The sequence below is a fragment of the Hordeum vulgare genome, chromosome 7H (assembly GCF_904849725.1).
Source record: "Hordeum vulgare subsp. vulgare chromosome 7H, MorexV3_pseudomolecules_assembly, whole genome shotgun sequence".
NCBI classification, from domain to species: domain Eukaryota; kingdom Viridiplantae; phylum Streptophyta; class Magnoliopsida; order Poales; family Poaceae; genus Hordeum; species Hordeum vulgare.
The window spans coordinates 7,244,747-7,256,976 of NC_058524.1; positions in this window are offsets into that span (position 1 = coordinate 7,244,747).

A 12,230-nucleotide genomic window follows, 5' to 3' on the forward strand; every position below is an offset into this window, starting at 1 on the left:
CGGGGTCGTGGCATATGGGCATCTGTAGAAGACCCCGTATAATGTACCGATTCATAGAATAACTATCAAAATACGGGTCCGCGCGAAAAAAGCCGCCCGATCAGACACTGTAAACGCGTCCGACCCGTAATAATTTTTTAGGGGCACAGTAAAATCCCCCCTCCAACCCGCGAAAACAAGGTTTTCTCCTCAACCCGATGGTGCCCCTTATCGAAGAAAAACGGTTGGCGGGAGGGACATTTCAGCCCGCACGCGTTCCCCACCCCTTTCCGCAGCCGCCCGCTATCGGTTCCACCCGTCCGCCGCCGGCTATTCCGGCCATATCTGCAGTCGGAATCACGCCACCGGGGCGCCCCTCACCAGGTTCAACTTTGCCAGTTCACAGTCTCACCGGATCCGCCAAGTCGAGCCACCCCAAGTCGTCGCCCCCACACCGGGCCGACCGCCCAGAGCCGTCGATGAGCATTGTGCTTGCGCTTCCGGATGCGATATGCATAGTTGGTTCATGCGGCACTCGTATTTGTGATTTTAGATGGAATTAAACCCTTGCGAGAGGTTTTTGCTCAAGGATTCGTCCGATTCGGACGACTCGGATGTTGAGACGCTGCTTGAGAACCATCGGCAGTAGATGTTGGTGATGGCCCTCGCGGTATAACCAGACATGCTACCCCGCGTTGATTCCCTTCGAGACGCCTCCCATCCTCACCATCTTTATCTTTTCTTTCTCTTGCACTATTTTTCATAACAGCGAGTGTACGAGAAGACGATGAACCTTGTTGACACACAAGCATGAACAAAAACGCGTTACACAGTCAACCGATGGTCGTTTATGACCTGATCTTTTGTTGCATTGTCTAAGATGACAACTGATGTTGGAGAGGGAGGTGCTGGAATGACTCTTGAACCACGGTGAGATGCACACTCCTTCAGTAGTGATATATAAATAGTTAGCCGCACATCTGGCGGTTGCTCAGAATATTTATGTATGACAAATTTCATATGCGGATGAAGGGGCTTAAAATATTTATTTCTGGTTTCAACGAGTAATTAATTTTTTTTGGCAGATATGCATCGGGCTAAAGGCACGAGGTATTCAAATTGATTATTTCATGATAGAGTGAGTGGAAGATACATTGTGTGCTTGATTTTTAGAACGCAATTGCACAAAATAAACTTGCAGTACCGGAATCGAGCTAGTTGCCGACGGCAAATAATATGCCTACAGATTTTTATCGGGTCCATAGACATACCTAGAGCGACCCCCACATCGGGCCGACCGCCGCAGAGGGACCCCCAGAGCCGTCGATGAGCATTGTGCTTGCGCTTCCGGATGCGATATGCATAGTTGGTTCATGCGGCACTCGTATTTGTGATTTTATATGGAATTGAACCTTCGCAAGTGGTTTTTGCTCAAGGATTCGTCCGATTCGGACGACTCGGATGTTGAGATGCTGCTTGAGAACCATCGGCAGTAGATGTTGGTGATGGCCCCCACAGTGAAGGAACACGACGATGAGAACCGAAAGAGACTGCGAGGATCGACCGTCGGCCGTCTTTGCTTTCCTCGCAATTGCCATCTTGTGAATGAGATGCTGATGCAAGACTATTTCGCGGACGATCCAACATATTCGTTGCACCTCTTTCAGAGAAGGTACCGAATGCACCCATCCCTCTTTGAAAAAATTGTGCAAGCTTGCGAGGCAATAGTTGGTATTTTACTCAAAGAAGAAATGCCACGGGCTTGAACGGATTTAGTGCCAAGTTTGGTTGTAGATGCTCTATCGGGCTTTTGTGATGTAATCTCATGCTAGGTGGACAACTTAAATGAGTACAAGAAGACTTAATCTATTGCATTGGTGTGTAATTTATAAAACTCCATTGCCCAATAGACTATTTCGGATATCTAATGGTTGTGATTAATGGCCTAATATTCCTACTTTAATGCAACTTTCTTGCATATTTCTCTTTTCTCTGGTTAGCTCGTTAAGTACTCTATGGAATTTAGGGTTTATTTACAAAATTTATTGCCAATAGGATATTATGGATATCTCATGTTTGTGATTGGCTAGCTAGCTTAATTATGGCCTGCTATATCTAATTTTAGTGGAGTTCTCTAACATACATTTCTTTTCTTTGGTTAGCTCGTTCGGTAGGTTTAATATATAAAGGATTTTTTTTTAGTGCTAAAGGAAAAACAGACATGCTGGTTAGATGATGGTGGAAGGCCAAGATGAACAACTAGAAACAACAAAAAGGGCCACATGATGGTGGTGCCCACATAGTTGTCAGATTTAGATGGTATGGCGCTGATGCAACTCAGCATGAAGTGTAAGATCTTACATCATGCCCTTACACTGTGTAGGCCAAGCGGTGCCAAATTGACTTTTGAAGTAGTTGCTTCGTTGCCAAATTCATGGAACAAATAAAAAATATATTCCACAACCTGTCCCTCGTCCTTCTCGCGCGAAGGAACTGCCTCCGCTTCCTCCACCGCATCCGGTGAGCTCTTTGCTGCTCGTTTCCAACGCTGAACCACCACCCTTTTGCCATGTCCTCTACGGCCCAAGATGCGAGATCGGACAGCCTGCACAACACGCGTTTGTGACCGGGAGTTGACAACTCCGGCCGTGACCAGAACCCCTCTTGTTGTGACCTCCGTCGTTGGATGCGAGCCCGGCCAGCAAGCACAGCTCCGTCGTTCGTGACCTCCACCATTCGGCTGAGACTCGCTCCACCAGTTTCTGGCCGCACAAGCTAGATTTCACGGAGGATGACGGACATGGGATCAAGCGGTGCCCTCTGTTGTGAAGCCGGTTCCATGAATTTTTCATTTGGGATCGCAATGATGTGGCACCTTTTCAATAATTTGGCACGGGTAACATAGTGGAAGGCTTTACAGAGGCCTCGCATTCGCAGATACTGTGCCTTTTTTTGTCTTGCAATTCTCGATCTAACAGTTAGAGTATTGGAGGATGGTATGGTGAATAACGATGACTTTCAAGCACGTGGAACATGAACTAACTCATCGACACGCCTACTTCACGGAAGCTAATGAGCAGTGTTGATACGCACAACACGTCAGGCGGGGCTTGTTATCAGTTCGCTAGCGTTGAATAAAACATTATAGGTAGACACCCACCTGTACGTCCTTCTCTACCACCTAGCCACTCAAGCAAACTCCTTACTGTATTGCAGAGTTGCACTCAAGGAAACGTTGGTGACCTTAACAGTTTTCACCTAGAAAACACTACAAATTTCGGAACAACTACAAAGGAAAATAAAAAGGGAAGCAAAAGTAAAGTCAAACAACACCCGATCTGCATTAGCAAGAAAAGGATTTCCAAACTTGAGTTAGCATGTGCTTCCTCTGTTCCAAATTTTTTGTCTTAGGTATTTCTAAAAATAGATGTATCTAAATACTAAAACATGACTAGATACATTCATATCTATACAAACTTAAAACAAGAATTTTGAGACGGAGAAAGTATGACATACTCAAACTGCTTAACAGCACCCCGCGAGCTGCACGCCTGCACCTTGGCAGGAGCCACGGGCCCAAATATAACCACGGGAGCCCGGCACGGACACATCCTATGATCTCCAGAATAATCTGAATCTAGAGGGGAGTGCCGTTCTGGAAAACTTCATCCCAGCTGTCGCCGCCGCCATCAGTCTGCAGGGCAAGTAGCAAGCAGAGGGAGAATAGTCAAGCAGCAGCGCCGTGGCCACCCCCTCCAACGGCGCCACCGGATCCACGTCCACTAGGTAGGGATACGGTGACGGAGCCAGAGCGGCCGGCACCACATTGGCTGGACGAGGCGGACTAGTGCATCGAGGAGACGGCGCCTGCAGAAACTGTTGGAACTTGTCCACGGATCGATCACATAAAATTACGACGAACACACGTACACATAGCCCAGGGCCCTTGTCGTGCACTAATTCTTCCCCCTATTATTTTGATAGACTTCATTGATTGAAACAATCTCTTCCCAATTTAAACGTGGCGAATTTACGGACCACCTCAAATATGCCTTGGACTATCCAGCCTCGCTAGTAACCTGTAGAATACACCACCCAGTAGACTAAACCATCTACCCTAGCGAGATACAAGCCGGCTCCTTGTGGATCACACCACCCCGTGCACTACACCATGCACTCCAGCCTCATGTAGAGACATGGTCTCATTTAAGAGACTCACCTTCACCAGTTTACCACCCCCAGATATTTGAACATGATCCTCTCGTCGAGACACATGAGCTTCATCTTCAACACCTCCTCAAAGAGACGAGCACTTGGACATGACGACGACGACCGACCGATCGTGCGAACTCGCATGACTATTTTAATCCAACTCCCTTGGACGATGACCTTGATGGCTTCTCGGTACCGCACCTTGGCACCACCGCTCCAGTCAACGATCTTCTTTCACCGCCAAGAGGGAAAATTAGGTTGAATCATCCAAATCCTGAAGCAATTGGTTGAAGCATCTGATGTTGTGCATTGAAGGAATGTCTTGATATTCGTGAGGAAATATGCTTCTGCTGCCATAGAGCATCCCGAGAGTAGTAGATGGCTTGTTCTCAAGTCCATAGGTGAGGAGATTCAGATGTGCACGGTCCATCATATGGAAAGGTTTCAAAAAATTTGGGTGTCTGGCGGTTGGATAAAGGACCATTTGCACCAGCGCCAGAGGACAACAAATGTTGTTCTTCTCAAGGATGTGGAAGGCTCGGCTCTCAGGAGTCATGAATTCATCACCAGAGACCACAAAATCGGGATGGCGAGCAGAAACAACATTCCTTTTGGACGGTCCAGTCTTAGTGATCTTGACGACTGTATCAACAGTCAACTTGATAGGAGAAAAAATCTTTGAACCAGATGACGTGTTTGTTGGAATTAACCACGAACCCTAGTCCGGCTTGGACTTGGAACCGTCACCGTGTAGGTATAGGATTAGTAGTTGTCTTCATTAGCTACTATATATACGTACAAGTACCCCTGTAATATTAACTCAGATCAAAGCAATTGAATCATAGATGCGACACGCACCTATTAGCCATCGTATCTTTGGTGTTTTGCCGAGTCGTACAAATCCGAGATCGATCCATCGAGTCACCACGTACATCCTAGCTAGCTAGCTTCTGCGTATCCATCTAGCTGCTTGTATGCTTGCTTAGTACTACTACGTGTGTATTTGATCAGCCTGGTATTGCATTGTATGTGTTCGGTTGACGAAAAATATTCGTCAAGGAGCCGACGTGCAATTTCTGATCGGGCCTGTGCCAACAATTGGTATCTAGAGCTTGGTTTATTGGCGTGATCTTCGAAAAGCAATCGAAGGATCATGTTGACCCCCGGCAAGGAGATCGTTGTGGTAGGAGCGGGAGCCCCGATGCGGATGGTGGGGGTGTCGTAATTCCCCCGGTTGGATCGAGAGGACTACGCACTATGGGCGATGAACATGGAGGTCACGATGGAGGGAGCGGAGTTCTGGGAAGCTGTCGACCCCGGCGGCGCCGAGTATGCGAAGGGCGCGGCGAAGTACCGAACAGATCGTCAGGCGTTAACGACGATCTACTCCGCCATGCCGAAGGATGTGCTGCAGCACCTCGTCGGAAAGAAAATTGCGAAGGAGGCATGGGAGACCATCAAGATCCTGCACCAGGGTCATGACCGTGTCAAGGAAGCACATCTTCAGTCCCTGATGAGAAGCTACGAGTGCCTGAAGATGCAGGAAAGCGAGACGGTCGATCAGTTTGCCTCCCGTCTCAAGACGCTCGTCAACGGCATACGCGGCTATGGTTCAACCTTAGAAGAAGTTGCGATCGTTCGATGATTTTTGCGCGCCGCGCCGGCGCGTTACATCCAGATTGTCACGTCAATCGAGCAATGTCTCGACCTAAAGACTCTCACGGTCAAGGATCTTGTCGGAAGGTTCAAAGCCCACGACGAGAGAATTCGTCTCAGTTTCGGCGACACGGAGGCGAGTGAGCACCTGATGCTGACAAAGGCGCAATGGATTGCCCTGTCAAAAGAACAGCAGGGCGGATCCACGAGCAACAGCAAGAAGAAGGGGAAGGGGAAGCAGCACTCGGCGAGAAAGAACTTCGCCGACTCGGATGACGAGGATGCGCCTGCACCACCGAGGAGGAAGTTTGACATCAGAAAAGTGAGATGTCATAAGTGTGGCCTCCTCGGTCACTTCAAGGCTAACTGCGAGGAAGCACCAAAACAACAGGCGCTCATGGCTGAGGAAGGAGACGACGGGGATATGGTTCTGATGTGCGAACTAGTGGACGAAGATGATCCACATGATCATGATCTGGACATGAGTCTGGTGAGTGCACCCACATCAGTACACCAAGGCGAAGTCGTGGCACCAAAAGTCCATGACACAAGACGTGATGGTGTGGTCACGCAAGAAGGCGAAGACATGGCGCCTGAAGACCATGACACGGGGCGTGCTGGTGTGGTCACGCTAGAAACAGGTGACGTTGTGACGCCAGAATACCATAACATAAGGTGTGGCAGTGTGATCACGCTGGAAGACAGCGAAGATGTGTCGCCAGAAGAACACGGCGTGGGATGTGATGGAGTCGTCGCGACAGAAGAACATGAAATGCGGCGACCTTCACTTAGCCCACACGAACTTGGGACATACGTGATGTTGGAAAATGCAACTTCGTGTTGTGCGGACATCCTGAGCACGGACGCATCTATTGCATTAGAAGATCGACCAGACGAGGAGAGCCCATGTGGACAGCATGCCCGAGCGCACGGAGCCGACGTTGTGCCGAACGAGCAAGTTGATGCGGCTATTGGTCCAGCATCGAACAGAGGTGGGAGCAACCCAAGTTGTGCAGGCACGAAAGCGGCTGATTTGCTCACTAGCTTGTGCTGCACAGTGGAGAAGCCAGATGGTGTTGGCCAGTACGAGCTGTATACAGCAGCTCCAGGGCTAGGGCTAGAAGGGAAGCAAATCCTAGAAATTTTGCAAGGGGCACTCAGCCTAGAAAGCAGCATTGGAGGAGGGGCAAGTGTGTTCTCTGAAAGTCTTGAAACGCCAGAAATTAGAACTTTGGCAAGTTTAAAAGAATATGTGGCTCCTCCCATAGCACATGAACGACGCGTATTTAATCTCTATCCAGAGAAAGCGCTTCAAATAAATCCGGTGAAGATGAAAAGTAAAGGGCAACGATGCTTGCACATCAAGGAACCGGAAAATTTTGAAGAAGCAATTATGGAAGAGTGTTGGCGTCATGCTATGGATGAAGAGTTGAGGTCGATCCGAGACAACAAAGTATGTGAGCTCATGGATCTTCCCAACCGACATAGTGCCATAGACCTCAAGTGGGTGTACAAAGTCAAGAAGGATGCCAAAGGAAACTTGGTGAAGCATAAAGCAAGGCTCGTGGCTAAAGCAAACGTGCAAGAGCAAGGTGTGGAAATCAAAGAAGTGTTTTCTCCGGTTGCAAGGATGGACTCGGTGAGGCTACTTATTGCTCTCGCGGCTCAAGAATGTTGGACGATACATCACATGGATGTGAACTTCACGTTTTTGGCTGGGGAGTTAGAAGAAGAATTGTATGTGAAGCAACCACCGGGATATATCAAAGAAGGAGAGCAAAACAAGGTATTGAAGCTACACAAGGCGTTGTACGGGCTACGACAAGCTTATCAGGCATGGAGCATCAAGCTTGACAGTACATTGATTTCTCTAGGTTTTGAGAAGAGTCCACTCGAGCATACGATGTATAAGCGAGGTAATGGAAAGGATCGTCTCTTAGTGGGCATCTATGTGGATGATCTGTTGATAACTGGAGCTGACGAAGAGGTGATTGCAAACTTCAAGCTACAAATGAAGGAGCTATTCAAGATGACTGATCTAGGGCTCTTGTGTTACTACCTTGGGATCGAGGTACAACAAAAGTCGGACGAGATCACACTATGCCAGCAGGCATATACAAAGAAGATACTTGAAAGCAGTAGCATGGAAGATTGCAACCCAAGTTATGTTCCAATGAAGCCTCGTCTTATACTAAGCAAGAAAAGTGAAGCACCCGTGGTTGATGCAACGGAGTATAGAAGTGTGGTCCGAAAGTTGAGGTATCTCACGAATACAAGACCAGACTTGGCCTATTTCGTTGACATAGTGAGTCACTTCATGGAAGCACCCACGACGAAATACTGGACAGCTGTGAAAAATATACTCAGGTACATCAAAGGGACAACAAACTTCGGTTGTGTCTATTTGAGAGAGAAGAAGAAGGAGATGCTGGAGCTATTGGGCTACAGTGATAGCGACATGTCAGGAGATGTGGACGACCGTATAAGTACCTCGGACGTGGTATATTTCTTGGGAGGAAATATAGTGAGTTGGCTATTACAAAAGTTGAAAGTGGTCGCATTATCCTCACGTGAAGAAGAGTATATTGCAGCTGCAACCGCGGTGTTTCAAGGTGTGTGTCTAGGAAGGCTACTCGGTGACCTCACAGGTAAGGAACGAGTGGTGCACAACGTTGACGACAAGTCTACAATTTCTCTGTGGAAGAATCCAGTGCGTCATGATAGACGCACAGACATCGATACGAGGTATCGGTACCTACGGGAGTGCGTGGAAGAAAGCAAGATTGACGTCAACTACATTTGCACTGACGACCAGCTTGCAGATATCCTGACCAAGTCTTTGGGACGACAGAAGTTTACAGAGATGCGGAGAAGGATCGGCGTCCAAGCTCTGAAGTGAGGACATCGTGTTTAGGGGGGTGATTGTTGGAATTAACCACGAGTCCTAGTCTGGCTTGGACTTGGAACCGTCACCGTGTAGGTATAGGATTAGTAGTTGTCTTGGTTAGCTACTATATATACGTACAAGTATCCCTGTAATATTAACTCAGATCAAAGCAATTAAATCATAGAGGCGACACGCACCTATTAGCCATGTATCTCTGGTGTTTCGCCGAGTCGTACAAATCCGAGATCGATCCATCGAGTCACCACGTACATCCTAGCTAGCTAGCTTCTGCGTATCCATCTAGCTGCTTGCATGCTTGCTTAGTACTACTACGTGTGTATTTGATCAGCGTGGTATTGCATTGTACGTGTTCGGTTGACGGAAAATATTCGTCAAGGAGCCGACGTGCAACTTCTGATCGGGCCTGTGCCAACAGTGTTGAAGCAACTGAGTGTCGGACAGGAGCAAATTGCTCGGCTTGAGATACAGGGCCGGAATCATTTGTATGCACTGGTTCCGGCGTGTGTACAGAGTTCTTGCATACTTGCTCATCATAAGAGGAATTTTCCTCAAGTTCTTTTTCGGTGGAGGGGTGTTTCTTCTCAGCCACAAGAGGGTCCGAGACATTTGAAGGGATTTGAACGCGAGGAGAGGAGGCCATACACACTGCTTCAGTTGGCCGTGGTGAATAATGTTCTTCACTTGTATTGATTCCCAGAGGAATTACTAGAGCAGGGGACAATTCCTTCTGAGGAGATGCCGATGTTTGTTCAGGAACTTCATCATCCGATGGAGGACGTGCGTTTATCTTCATAGCATTCTTCTATTGCCTTTTCTTCTGTTGGGCAGTAGTTTCACTGTGACCTTTAAAATGATCATTGTAGCCAGTGACCATAGCTTTATGTTCACTGAAAATTTTCCGAACTACTTGATCCAGGTCTGAAGGAAAACGAAGTCGCCTGCTGTGAAGCAAAGAAAGATCCCGATTGAGATCTTTGTAAGAGGTGTCAAGGTCTCGGATTACAAACTTGAAGAGATAGTTTTTATTTGGTCATATAAATCAGCCAATTCTGAGAGAGTATTGATTTCAACAGCATCCTCTCGGATGTCTTGCACCAGGGAGTTGGCTTGCTCAATCACTTCAGTTGCAATAGGCAACAATGCTACTTCTCCTTCAAACACATTATCAATAAATATGTCAAGCTTCTCCATGATAAAGATATAATTATAGTCATGAGGTGCATCAGCTTCAGCAGGAGCGAGCTGAGGTGCTGGAACTAGAATTTGCTCGGTAGGTGCCATCGAGGCCAAAGGCTTTATCGGAATTTGAGAAAAATTTGCAGCTCTTTCCTTCGCAGTGGTTGATGACGGAGCAATTTGATCAGAAGGAGTTGTGATTTTCTTCTGTGTGGGATTTGGTATATGCTCTCGCTGGGATCCATTGGCCACGACCCTCCACCAACTAGCACTAGCACCGCTGCCACCATTGATAGCGCGTGGTTCCTGTTGAAATTAGAGATGGGCCTTAGGCGCATAAGACAAATTTCAGAAAAATCTTCAAGGACCCATTTAGATGGTGGCATGACAAGGTGGTGAGAAGTTTAGTCCCACCCCGCTAATGGAGGAGAATTTGGACCCCTTTATAAGGGTCTCTCTTCCACATCCTATTGAAGAGTGAGAAGAGAAGGTGCCCTCGCGCACTCCTCCTCCGCCTCGCCACGCCTCGTCACGGGTTGCGGGAATGAGCCGAGCTCATACCTACGCGCTTATTTTTGCCGGTCAGGAACGGAGAATACGTAACGGACAAGGCACGGTCCGAGACGTCGGATCGTGGCTGTTACCGACTCGGACGTGGATTTGGCCCACGTCTCTCCACCCAGCCGCCTTTATAAGCAGGCGATTGCCTACCCTAGCCGACACGAGAATCAGATCACATCTGCCTCACGCGTTCCTTCCTTGACTGCTGCCGTCGGCGACTCCGTCCCATTTACCGCGTACATGGTCGACGGGAGAGCAGGCCTCCGAAACCTCGCCTCTCCGGTTCCTGTACGGGAGAGGGGCGATTAGGTTTTTGGGGAGCGATCACGCGACTGCTCGCCTCCGTCCGTCTGCTTCGTCTACGTCCGCGTCGCCCTCGTCATCGCCATGTCTTCACCAAGCGAAGCTGACCGTCTCCGCGAGAAGGCCGAAGCTAAGAAGAAGGCGGCAGAGGATATTGCCGCCGCCGTCGCTGCTGCTACGGCCAACTGGCCGATCAGAGGGTATGATGTGTTCGTCTCTCTCATGTTTCTGTTTGCACTAGTAGTATTGCCTATATGCGTAGATGTTTCTGCTATATGCGTAGTACTTGCTAGTATACTCCGTGATCAGTATGTCATGAACCTAGTCAATGCCATGTTAGTAATTATTTCATGGATTAATCTGCTCGAAAAATTGCCTATTTACTCAACAGTTCCACCATCTGAGATGTCCGATTAGCACAACTTACATCACAGACGGTTAACAATTAAAGAATGGAAATGTATTGAAGAAAGATTTGAAAAGAAACTAAGTTGCTGGAAGGGCAAGCTTATGTCATACGGAGGTAGATTGGTTTTAATAAACTCTGTTTTAACAAGTCTACCAATGTTTCTCTTGTCTTTTTTCGAGATACCGGTAGGGGTACGGAAAAGACTGGATTATTATAGATCTCGTTTCTTTTGGCAAAATGATGAGAATAAGAAAAAATACAGATTAGCACGTTGGGATATGATTTGTAGACCCAAAGATCAGGGGGGTTTGGGGATTGAAAATTTAGAAGTAAAGAACAAATGTTTGCTGAGCAAATGGTTATATAGAATTTCCACAGAGACAGAGGGTATGTGGATTCAAATTTTGAGAAATAAGTATCTCACATCAAGAACTCTAGCTCAAGCTACAATTAGACCCAATGACTCACCTTTCTGGAAAGGGTTAATGAGGATAAAGAGTAATTTCTTTCAAATGGTGAAATTTGTTGTAGGGGATGGTACATTAACAAGATTTTGAGAAGATACTTGGCTTGGGGATTCACCACTTGCTTTACAATATCCCATGATCTACAACATTGTGCAACGTAAGCAGGACTATGTGTCCACAGTCTTACAATCGATACCTATAAATATGCACTTCAGACGAGCACTTGTAGGCGCACGTTGGGAGGCATGGATACATCTAGTAAGAAGGTTGATACAGGTACAACTATCTGATCATTCAGACAGCGTTAGATGGACTTTAACTGTCAATGGGGTTTTTTCAGTTAAATCCATGTACACACATCTGGTTAATTCAGGACCATTAGCTAGATCGTTGCATATTTGGGATATCAAAGTGCCGTTAAAGATTAAAAAATTTATGTGGTTTTTACACAAAGGTGTGGTATTAACCAAAGATAATTTAATTAAGCGTAGTTGGAGAGGTAGATCCAATTGTTGTTATTGTGATCAACATGAAACTATCAGACACTTGTTTTTGGACT